The sequence below is a fragment of the Rosa rugosa genome, chromosome 5 (assembly GCF_958449725.1).
Source record: "Rosa rugosa chromosome 5, drRosRugo1.1, whole genome shotgun sequence".
In the NCBI taxonomy this organism is placed as follows: domain Eukaryota; kingdom Viridiplantae; phylum Streptophyta; class Magnoliopsida; order Rosales; family Rosaceae; genus Rosa; species Rosa rugosa.
This window is the reverse complement of record NC_084824.1, coordinates 36679868-36693117: the sequence shown is the minus strand read 5'-3', so window position 1 is coordinate 36693117 and position 13250 is coordinate 36679868.

Here is a 13250-nt window from a genome sequence, read left to right as displayed (position 1 = left end):
ACTAGGGTCTGTTATGTAGACCTCCAAGATATCATAGTATTTACCCATGGTGAACACTTAACCAATTTGGGAAGACTTTTGTGTGGGTCAGAGAGATACCCAACATCAGCAAAACCTTCCAAAACGCATGTCGTTTTGGGATGGGGATAGCGGACGCAGGCTAATGTTGGCGGCGTTCCCCGTGTGTGATGGGTTTGAATCCATTGTCTCTCTGTAGAGATAGAACAAGCCCATATCAATCGTACATCTCAAGCACCGAAAGATATCTTTTACACCAATCCAATGGCGTCGCGTTGGCGCAGAGCTATATCTTAGCTAACAAGTTTACTGCAAATGAGATGTCCGATCTTGTGCATTGAACTAAGTACAATAATGCGCCTATTGTACTTAAGTAAGGCACTCCTGCCTCTAGCACATCTTCGTCATCATCCTTTGGACAAAGAGGATCCTTTTAAGGATCAAGACTACGGACGATCATGGGGGTGCTTGGAGGCTTGACTTTGTCAAAATGCCTAAGCATCTATCAACACGATGCTCAAGTTCCAAACTGAGACATAATCGTGTTCTCCCAAAATCCTTCATCTCAAACTCGGATTTCAAGTGTTCAGCGGTTTCCCTTAACTCTTTAAGGGCTTCCAATGAAGATCATGTCCAACATGAACTGCAATAGAATCCGAAACTTGTTATGGAAACGCTCGGGCATATCCCTTCCTGACATGCTAATAGCAAGCGCATAATTTAACCCTGAAAATATCGTTAGTAGTATAAGCAAATAGGGATCGTTCTATTCCGGGGATTGAGGGTACACCTGTCATTGTCAAACAATTAAACAATTAAAATTAAAACAAAGTATAATATTCACAAAGATATTCACAACTATAAACATTTTACACGAAAAGGGGGGATTTTGTTTTTGGTTTTTCGAAAATAAAACTAAGTTAACAAAACAATTAAAATGCAAAAACATAAAAATACATATGGAATGAGAGAACAAAGATCAAAAACCGAAACATATGATTAAAATCGATTCAAACCCTAATATTGTTCATCTAAGTCATGAGAAAGGAGTTGATCATGTGAAACATTCGAAAGCAAATGAATTCCCATTTTTTACTTTTCAATGCTAATTAATCTAAGCGAAAGCACCTAGATTAATCCTATCAAACATGCAATCAAACCCTAGAAAGCTAGTCAATCATGTCATGTTTAATGCTTTACACATAAAGAAATGCTATCAACTCAAGTGTACAACTTAGTATGGAAAAGTCCACCTAATTGCAATCCTCGTTAATTAAATTCGATCTTTGCTCAAAACCTTTACTACTTTGATTCAAGTTACACAAAACGAAAAGTCGATTTCATGTTCTTAAACCTAGCACCATTCATATCGAAACCCTAAGTGTTTGCAACCACATAAGATTAAAATACAAAAGTTATCTATAACGCAAATTTAATTAAACAAACCCACATAAGCAACTTTCGAAGAACAATAATATGAATCTGAAAATTCCATTTAATCATAAAAAATTCCAGAAATTAATATTCATTCAAACATATATGTCAACTAGAACAAAACCAACGAAATCAAAGCAAAGGTTACAAAGGAGAATCGGATTACACCGTGGATGGAGGATGAAGATGGATGATTAACGTTGTGGTCTCTTGAATCTCGAAAGCAAGCTTCAAGAATGGTGGTGGATGATGATGCTCACGGCAATTCTTCTTCTCCCTTGGCCTTGCTTGAACTCGTGGCTTGCTCTAGAGGATGGAGGAATTCACGGCTATGCTAAGAAGATTTTCTGATTTTTTTCTAAAGTGTAAATTGTATGGAGAGGAACCCTAGACGTCTTCATTGAGAGAGTATATATAGGGACAGCAAAACTTGGTCTCCAAGCCGTATATTTCTTCTTTATTTTCCATGGAATTAATCTGAAAATGCCACATAGTTTCCTCCAATGATAGCTTGCCACATAAGCCCTATGAGGTGGTCCAACCAATCATATAATTCCAATTTAATTCCCTAAATAATCTTGCCGAAATTCCATGGATATATTCTGATTTTATACTTTAAATTCGGCCAAAACTCCTTTAGGGAATATAGGGATGAACCTAGACACGTTTTGAACCTTTTCTTGATGTCCACACTTCTTCTTTCCTTAAAACTCTCCCTATTTCTTCTCCCAACGTTTTTTTCTTGATTTTTCTTGATTCTCACGTTGTTCTCTCTCTCTTTGCACGGCAAAGACACAAGATAATTCTTCCAAGAATATTTCATTCCAAGAAAATCTCCCGAGAAAATCTCCACCGAAATCTTCTTTGTAATTTCTGACTTTTCACGCCATTCCTTGTTTATCTCTTGATATTTCACGGCAAAAGACTTCGATGGTAATCCATTGCGTCACAACCCTAATTCCATGGGCTCTTGTGGGCCTTTGATCCATTTTGCCGAAAATCCAATCAGTCTTGAGAGTTCTTGGGCCTTGTTGCTTCAACTTCAAGCCTTGATACCTTCCAACGCCATAACACTTTATTTTTCCATTTCTTTTTCATAGTAACGTTGGAAACTTCATTGGTAAGCTTTCCTCCTTTTCGCAGGGTTTCCTGGTTGAAGCAGGAAAACTTCTTTTCTTCATTTCTGCTCATTTCTGTGGCTCATTGTTTCTCATTTTTGCTCCCCTTAATGTTCGCAAGCTCCTCTTTCCATTTATGAGTTCATTTCCACTTTTTAGCTCCGAGGTCCTGAAAATAGAAACTAGTAAGAAAAATAGAAACTTTCCTAAAATGAAAAATGGCAACTTTCCTAAACTGAAAATGGAAACTTTCCAAAAATGAAAAATAGAAACTACAAAATAGAAACTTTCTACAAATAGGAACTTTCCCAATCGAAGAATGGAAACTTTCCTAAACAGAGTTTTATTAAGGAAATAACGCAGAAAATGTAGGGAAATGCAGTTAAAACGTCGCATTAAAATGCTCCTATCAAATTCCCCCACACTTAGCTTTTGCTAGTCCCTTAGCAAAATCACACTAAGACACACACCAAGACTCAACGAAAATTAAAGACTCAAACAAATACAATGACTCTATTGCCCTTCAACTTTTTTGTCTCAGCAATCTCTTACTTTCACAACACCAAGATTAGCACTCAACCAAGATTCAATGTTTAAGCATTCAAGAGTTAATTAAAACATATAATCCGCACATACATAAGTAGGACTTGGTTGTAACAATGGTGATGGGGTTAAGCTCAGCATGCTTCAGACAAGTATGATTCAAATCTCACAAGTATATCCACTCTTTCTTCTCTCAGATCATGGCAATGCTTAAAAGCTTATCGCTCAAGTATATGTGAAAGATAAACAAAGTAGATCACATATGTATAGAAACGAAAGCACATAATTTTTCTTTTAAAGATCTCATAAAAGATATCAACTACTTGCACGAATGGACTGCCATAGGTTCAACTCTTGTAACTCATCTCCACATCAAGGGCTGTCCCATCTTAAGGATCAAGAAGGTCTTCTCAAGGGTTGTAATGGGGCCAAGGCTCAAGGTTTAAAGAAATGAAAGATAAGGATTTATCAAAGTGTCCTAAAAACCTAGGAGAGCACATGTAAATGTAGAGACCTCAAGTAATCCACCAAAGCATTGCAAAAACGTCACTTCCCCTAGAGGTAACATAAAAGGGGCCTAATGTCTTCATGTTGGGCCCAATCTTCATTGTAAACTTCCCTTGAACTATAGTGAAATGGACAAAGGCCAAATTTTCTTAAGTGGGCCTTCAATTCAAAGCAAACTCCAAAATCACTAAGTATGGGGGACTAAAATCCATAAATATTTCTTTCTTTTCTTTTCTTTTTAGCCGTACACATTTTTCTTTTCTTTTTCTTTTTCATTTTTTTCACGGCTATCACATAATTTTTCTTTTCATGGACAAGTCTACCCCCACACTTGAACTTTCACCTCTTCTCAATCTTCATCCTTAGCACCAAACCCATGTAGTATGTCTCAAAAGATAGCTCCACTAAGTTCTTAGAACAAAGGGTAAGGTTGTAACTATACTAAGCTTCATGGTTAAGGATTTTAAGGGTGATGAACGAAAAGGCTTAATGTAGGCTCAAAGGGGCTTATCTAGGAGGGTCCCACGACGGGCACAAATAGGGACACAAGTTTATTTGGCAATGGTGGTAATTCCTAGGGTGCCTCTATCCTTTCCAGAATCAGGGCCATGTATTGATATAACGTCTCAACAAGCACAAGAGCGAATTCTAGCATTCTCTAGTCCATTAAACTTAATCTATGGCAAGCAATCAATCAAGATGAAAGAATAATGAGATCATCAAAACATCGCCAAGAAATTAAGAATATATATTTTTCATTTTCACTCGAAGAAAAAGGAACATGGCTCAAATATCTCACATGGGCTTTATGAATCAAAACTTATCTTAACATGCTCATATTTTGTACCAAGGTCACGAGATCCATATCCACTACACATGCATACATTTTTCATATATCTCAATTAACCAAAGAATACCATGTTAAAATCATCTCAATATTGTGATCCTCTTTTAGTCATGATTTCAGAGATATAGAATCATCCTAGACAGTTGAAGGGGCATCCTATGACTCAAAACAAAAACAAAAACAACGAAATTTTGTAATTTTTGACATTTTTCGATTTTTTTTTTGTATTTTTCCATATATATGACTCAAAAAAAATAAAAGACTCAAATATAAATCCCTTCCCCCACACTTAAATATTGCATTGTCCTCAATGTAATCAATTATAAGCATGCAATGAAACACTTAAGCATATAGAGATGGAATTTACGAAACTAAAGTGCAAAGAAAAATAAAAGTTACAAAAGAAAGAAGTAGGGAGAAAAAAACAAATCTGCGTTGAAGGCTCCTCCACAGCTACTTTTGAATTGGGTTGCCTCCCAAGCAGCGCTTGATTTTCATAGTCTTTCAACCTAGACTTGTACCTCCATTTAATAAAGTTAGTGACTATAATTAACAAAGAAATACAAATTAATAATTTATACAATAAAACGTCACTATTCACTTTTTTTTTTTTTTTTTACTTCTTTACAAGTATAATTAGAAGTAAAAATGTACAACTTTCACAAATATACAATAGAGAAAAGTTTGTACAAGTATAAAAAGTATAAAACAAACCAATTTACGCGTGAAGGGTATGTACAAGTTTTTTTTTTTTTTTTTTTCATGGAATTGTCATAAACATAGTTAATATCTCAATTGATTCCAAGTTGTAAGTCGAGCCCAATAGAAACCACTACTATTGGTGAGCTACGATATAGGGATAGTCGCTTAGACATAAGTCACTTTCCTTTGTTTCAGAAGGCCAGATAGCCAGATTAAGAGGTAAGTGAGAGGGAGGACTCATTTTGGTGATACTACGGAGCAGTGGCGGAGCCAGAATTTCATCTCAGGTGGGGCACTCGAAATTTTTAGAAATTAAAACATATACCAAAAATTTTAATCAAAGATAATAAATTAGAATAAAGTTACAATAAGATTGATATTTTTCTTAAAATTACAAATTTGATTTATAGTGTTTAGATATTAGACAATTTTTTATTATGGGGATTGGGGACATAATTTATTTTTTATTTTTGAAACTATAAGTCCTTATAGTGTTAATGTTTTCATAAAAAAAGAAGTGTTAATGTTCTCAAAAATAAAAAATTGTAAAACCATCAGTTTAATTTTTGCCAACGCCAACATGAGTTGAACCTGGGACCTGCAAAAAACATGCAAGCCTTGCCACTACACCAACTTGGTTGTCAATGATTTTGAGAAACTCTATTATTGTTATACAGTTTTTACTTACATAACTTTGAAAAAAAAAATTCAAGTGGGGCACGGGACCCAGTAGGTCCCCACGTGGCTCCGCCCATGCTACGGAGGCTACTCCCTCATTGAGGTTTACGCCCCTATTGGCTACTTCCACATTGTGGTTTACGCACAGTCTATAGTATCTCTGAGATCCAATTTGAACCCATCACCCAGGGTCTCAACCTAAGACACCATCTGTAATGCCCCTTACTCAACTTGGAAGGTAACTCATGTGTTAAACTGTTCTCCAAATGTTAATAAAGGCCGCCCTCAACCTCATAAGACCTTAGAAAGGTACGAATGAAGGGTTAAAGCCAATATTAACAAAAGGGCCCTTATCTACTCATACGATTTTACACACTCACAACAATTAAGTTGTTAACGTTAGTGATCCGTGGGATCTCTAGTTAGCTTTAGAGAGAGAGAGAGAGAGTGACACAAGATGTATAGTGGTTCGCCTCCGCATGAGCGGGAGACTACGTCCACTTGAAAGCTATACTAGTGTGTCGAGCCTTGCGGCCTAACAAGATTACAAAGTATGTAATGGAATGGAATTTCTAAGTGGGAGGAGCAATCCTTATATAGGTGAAGGATTGCTCTCCCTTTACATTGTTTCCGATGTGGGAGCAAAAACCAACTATTCTTTAGTCTAATTAACATGCAGAAAGCTATGTTATGGAGGCATGTTAGCAAGGGCGGGAACACGACTTCCCGGTGGCGGATTTGCGACTTCCGGATACCGCCGCGTAGCCTGAACATAGGGCTACACGATGTATGTCTCGGTTGGGCCTTGCCATGTTTTGTGGATGTCCCAAAGTGGGCGTTACTTATGCTTGGTGAGATAGCAAATACTCCATATTATTGGAGGTATGTACAAGTCCCCGAAGTCCCCAAGTAAGAGGAGCTTCTTGGTTGGGGAGTTCAAATCATGAAGTCATCAAGCATAAGTAACCGGGCGGTACGGAGCCCCTACAAGTCCCCGAACTCCGTAAGCAAGAAGTGACTCGTTAACCTGCACAACAAAAACAAAAAGCAGGCATACGTAGAATGCTCGTTGCATTGAGCAACAAATGTGAATTGTATGGATATGCGTTGGCATATATAAACGTATGGGGTGCGTGATACATGTTGATGTATACACGCGAATGGCGTCGAGTACGATCGATTATGACGTACAAACTCGAGAGCGCGTATGGCCGTGTGAGCATATGGATTGCATATGATAAATGTAAGTTGTATGAGCGCTGCGAAGGTAAGCGTTTGTTTGGTTGCCGCTTGTATTAATGGAACGTGAAAAGAATTTGATTTGTCGCGGGCGACAAATGGTAGAAAAATTCCATGTTCCATTAACGTGTGGTGTGTCGAGTAGACATGAATGTGAAGATTGGGAATGCCGGGAAGGCGTGAGCGGGAAGCTCGAGGATTGCCGGGAAGGCAGGAGCGGAAGCTCAAGGGGATGCCGGGAAGGCATGAGCTGAAGCTCAATGGGTTGCCGGGAAGGCATGAGCGGAAGCTCAATGGGGTGCCGGGAAGACATGAGCGGAAGCTCAATGGGGTGCCAGGAAGGCATGAGCGGAAGCTCAATGGGTGGGCCCCTGCTAGGCCCGCTAGAGAGTCCCCGACTCCCCAGCCATGACGGACCTCCGGATGGGCGGTAATTTGTTTGTTGAGGGGGAGCTGCACGGAGCAGAGGGTGTTGGGAAGCGATCCCAATCTTTGGTACCCAAGCGTCGGGGTTAACTGCCGGATCAATGGCTGCCGTAGGCTGTGTTAACTAGTCCCTTGCTGCCGGATCAATGGCTGCCGTAGGCTATTATGAGGCGTTGCCTGACCGCTTGGCGGTTTGGTCGTAGACCGTGGACTCGTAAAGTTTTGTATCTGCATGAAAGAATGACAAACACATAGAGCAAGCATGTACTAGTAGTAAAGTGGCCAAGAACATGTCGTAGGCATGGTTAAGGGTCATGGAGACATGTATAGACATGGCAATAGCTCTAATTGCGAGAGCGGAAAAGATAAGAGAGTGACTTATCTTATGCCGATTTGGAGGCTAGCGGAGTTGGCATTGATGTAAGTACCGAAATCATGTTGGAGTTGTCCAAGCATGACGCTCCAATGCTCCGGCGAAGCATCTTAATAGGGGGTTGATGATTTCATCACTTGAGGAGGTGATCGGTGATTATGCCCCTTTAGGATAAAATAAATAATTAGTAATATATATTTGTAAGATGCCAAGTGTGTTCACACCATGTATAAATTGAGTTTATTTTCCCCAAGGCCGTTTAAACTTTTTAAAGGTGTAAACATGTACATGTTTTAGAATGTGACAATTCAGAATGCATGGCCGTGTGGTATGTGATCCCAACATGAATGGATGATGAAAGCACACATACCATGATGTTGGAAGCATGCTTTTGAGATAAGAAACATTGTCTAGACATATGTACAGATGCCTAGTAGTAAAGTTGCAATAGCATTGTTTAGCAATTGTTTGCATAGCACTTTAGGTGGTCCCCCTCAAGATTAAGTTTAAGGGAGCTGCACATGTATTGTGGACAGCTATGTGTCAATGAGGTAATTATTTTGCATGGCAAAGTAAGTGCCGACATGCAATTATATGGGCCAAGCTAAGTATGCATTGGTGGTATTGAATATAATATGTGAGTGGCTGCGCACGCTTGATCTATATGTGTGCATAAGGGACAAGGATAATTTATATGTGGAGGCATAGGCACGTGTACACCAAATAAAGAAAGAGAAAGCTTATCTTGATATGTCTTTGCTGCAATGGTGCAGGTGACCTCAGTGCAGGGACCAGATGTTTGGATCGAAGAGATTCAAATTGGTTGTTCTGGGAAGAACATGAGAATGAGCATCAAGGGTGATTATCACAATTAATGTCTGTTACTGAAGGTTGGCGGAGATTTGAGTGCCAAGATCAGAGGCTCTGAGGAGGGAGACTTGGTGCGTCAACGAAGGATTACTCAAATTAAGGCCAGCGGAGGAGCTCGGCGCTGCTGGTGCCTAGCAGAGGAAGCGGTTACCGCTGCTGGTTCCTGGCGGAGGAAGTCAGCAGAGGCTGCCCAGAGGTCGCCAGTTGGGGGAGCGTGGTCGTGGCCAGCGATAGCGGAGTTGTGCTCGGCGGAGCGGCGACGTCATGCCCAGCGGAAGAGGAGCTCAGCGGTGAAGCTCTGTGCTGATGCTCGACGGTGAAGTGCGAAGTTCGGCGGTGAACTTCCAGCGGTGCCGCTCGGCGGTGATGAGGCTGGTGTTAGCCAAATAGCCACCCTCAAGTATAAGGGCCAAGTTATAGTGTAGGGATTTTGAGTAGGGGATATCGTACCCAAGGGATTGGAAAATCCACTCTAGCTAAGGAAAACCTAGAGGATGCTAGATAAATATGCAAATGTACAAGTCATAAACAAGAGCTCACAAGTGAACCAAAGTTCATGGTGAATATATGCAATATGGTGTAGTGGTTTGATTTTTGGCTTTGAAAATGGTTTCGAATCAAATTAACACAAAATGAAACTTGAAATGTAAACTAGGCTATGTTAAACTAGATGTGATAAAATGGATGGAAGTTAGAGCTTTAGGTTGTTCACCATAGCCTCCCTTGACATGCATTGATGTTCAAACTATAAGTAATGCAATCCCAAATATCCAATTACCCTCTTAGCATCCGGATAAGACTACTAAGGCCTAAACTTCTTTTATTTTATCAATTTCCACCGGATAAGTGCGAAACTAACTACCCAAGAACAAGTTATATTACCGGATAAGTATCAATTCCTTGCTCCTAGATGCATAAAGATTTGAGTTTAGATAATCAAGCAAGCAAACCAGTCCTAGATCTAGGTGATTTTAACTCACTACCCTCACATGCACACCTAGTGTGCTATCATGCTTTCAATGTCTAAAGCTAGCTATTCTCTAAACATTGTTCATGTAATGACAAATGCAAAGTATTCAAATTAGCTAGATTCAAATACAAGCATTCACTTCTTGAATTAGCATGTGAAGATGATCATGGTAAATGCATCAAATAAGACTCAAACATCAATTCATTACAAGTTTGGCTAGGGCTTTCAACCCTAGCCCAAACAAACTAACTACTCACTCATAATCAAATACATAAGCTTCAACATGTTTATGAACATCAAACTAAAAAGTATGGATAGAGAAAAGACTAGTGATAATCAAGTTGAGGATGGTGTAGATGAACTCATGAAGGCATTGACATGGTGAAAATGGTGATGGTGATGATGATTCCTCAAGTGATGCTAGACTCCTCTCCTTCTTCTTCAAAGGTTGATGATGGAATATGAGATGTAGAGATGATCAAGTGGTGAAATGGTGGAGTAGTGAAGCTTTTTGTCTATGAAATGGAATGGGTAGATGGAAAAGATGATGAAGGTTGTGGTGGTGGAAATGGAGATTTTATGAAGGAGATGAAGAGAGAAAGAAGATGTTATGGGATGGAATGGTTGATGTTGAGTGTGAGAAGAGAAGGTGTTTATATAGGGAAGAAAAAGAAGAGTGAAATAAAAATAATGAAAGTGGTTTGTAAAATATGGAAAAGATGGAGTAATGATGAAATGAAAGAAAGGCATGAAGGTGCAGAAATATGGAAGTGATGATGATATATTAAAGATGATGGAGTAGAAAAATATATCCAAGGAAAAAGAGAAAAGCATCTAGCTTTCTTCATGTGGGTAGGAATATGTTGAACTGTTTTTTTTTAGGTCACTTTCTGCCCCTTTATTCCTTCAATTATTTCTCCACCAAGACTTCAGAATGGGCCTCCAATTTCTTCATATCAAATGTTCCTCTATGAGTGTAGATCATTGTGTCAAATTTTCAGAATTTATTTTCATGCCAGTGGGCTGAAATCGCTGCTGGACTCCCTACAGGTCCAGTTTTCCAGTTTTGCTTCTGCATAAAATTGGGCTGACTGTTTGAAGGTCTTCCACTTCTATTTGGCTCTTGCACTCTTCATAAGAAATGTTTCTTAGGATGTCTAGAATGGATCTGGAAGGTTTCAGCTCATTTGAAGTTCATTTGGTCAGGTGGTCGCTCCTTCTTCCTTGCTTGGCTTGGTTTCTCCTAGCCGAAGTAGGAAAATGTGTAAAGTTAACATTTTTAGTGCATTTCCATTTTTCTCCATCATTTTCTAGCATGATAAGGAAAACATAATAAATATATATAAATAAACACAAAGGTTAAGCAAAAGTACAAGATTAGGGAAGTCAACATTAAATTTGGACTTTAGAACAAGTAATTTCCATGTTTTAGGGGACAAATATGTATATGAATTATGATCCAACAAATACCCCCAAACTTGAACTTTGCTTGTCCTCAAGCAAACTAACCCAAATCTGACACTACAACAACTACCTAATCCTTCCAACAATTTCCTCAAATAACACAATATAGATAGGGCATGGAAATCAAGTTAAGTCTTAAACTTCATGGATCATGGATCAAATGCTTGCGTTTTGAAATGTGTAGCATGTCTCTAATTTGTCATTTCAACGTACCAAAATTGAGAATGCATGTCAAACCATGTTAACCATAAACTCACAAGATATTCACTCTATTTTTCACACAAGTGTTTATGGGTTAACTAATCTACACTCAAAACAATCTCATGCAATACCGCCATATGCTTGCTCTTCAATCTTATCTCCACTTATCAACAAAATCACATCTTGGATGAAAAAGGGCTTTTATTGGATGTAATGAGGCTCAAGGTGAGGAGTTAAAGAAATGAAATGGAATGGAATAACAATTTTCAAGCAACTTAATAAGCAACAATCCTTTTGAGATTAAGAACTTAAGAACTAAAGATGCTCAAAATTTCCACTTTCTCACCACTCCCCCAAACTTAAACAAAAACTAATTATTGAATTGAAATGACATTCTTTTGAGATTTTTTTTTCTTCTTTTTTTTTTTTCTTCTTTTTTTTTTTTATACTACTTTTTTGTTTTTTTTTTTTTCTTTCACTAATATTGAGTAAAATTGCAAAACAAAGAATACCCCCACACTTATTCTTTTCCGAGTACCCCCAAACTTGTTTATTTTAGCATCATGACACAAATAATCTCGTATTGCTCATTAAGAAAACTTGAAAGGGTAAGGCAAGTGTTTAAGTTAAGGGTAAACATTTATGGTGTGAAGAATTGAAAGGCTAACATAAAGGCTCAAATGGCAATCTAAGGATATTCAATCTTTTTGGGGCATACTCATTTGGCCATGGTGGATTCCTAATTGCCTAAATCATTTTCAAGATGTAAAATTGAGACAAAGAGTTTCGAAAGATATGAAGCAAGTTCTAGAGATGCAAAGCAAATGAGATGTTCACTCATGAAGAAATTAGTGCTTAGAACTATGCATGCACTTGAATTAAGCTCAAATCTCACTATATGGCATGTAATAGCTCCCACAAGTCTCACTATGCTTCTCTAGCTCAATATATTGATATGACAAATATGGATATAAATGAAATCAAACACTTGATCCATAATGGTTTATTTTGAAAAATAAAGCTCATAAGACCCAACCATTCTTTCTAGCCCACATTTATATTAAGCTCAAGTTCATCATTGGTGTTGGAAGGAACCTAGAATAAACACAAAAAGTACTAGAAAACCAAATTTTTTTATATATATATTTTTTTTATTAAACACTAGCTAGCACACAATATTAAACACTAATACACATTCCCCCCACACTTGAACTTAACATTGTCCCCAATGTTACAAAGTATTTTCTTGAAAGCAATTTCAATGAAAAAGTCTAAGCGTGGAGAGGAAGAGCTAACACACATTTACACACAAAGAATACAAACAAACTACTAACTAAGTAAGATATAAGAAATTTAATGCAAAAGAAGGTTTAGAATTGCTCCCCCTTGTAGACCACAAGTGCTCCAAAAGTCACCAACAATCACCCACAACAAGGCATGAAAGCCTTACAATCCAATGCTTTCAAATTTGGTGATGCTATTTCAAAAAGGTGGCTTCAAGGGAACTCATCATCCTTCACTTGCATCATAAGCATGGCTACCTCCAAGTAGGGCTTTGCTTTAAAGACATCTTGTCGGTCCGATGATTCTCCAAATCAATGAAGAGGAACAAGAGGAGCATCCATGAAGTACATGACCTCCTCTTCAACTCCCAAGCTAGCTAGCAAGTAAGGCTTCAATCGGTGGCCATTAACCTTGAATGTGCTACCATTACTTGGGTTCTTGATCTCAATGGCACCATGGGGAAAAATTTGCACAACTTCAAATGGACCATACCACCTTGATCTAAGCTTTCCCGAAAAGAGTTTGAGCCTTGAATTATAGAGGAGAACAAGTTGCCCTTCCTCAAATGTCTTCTTG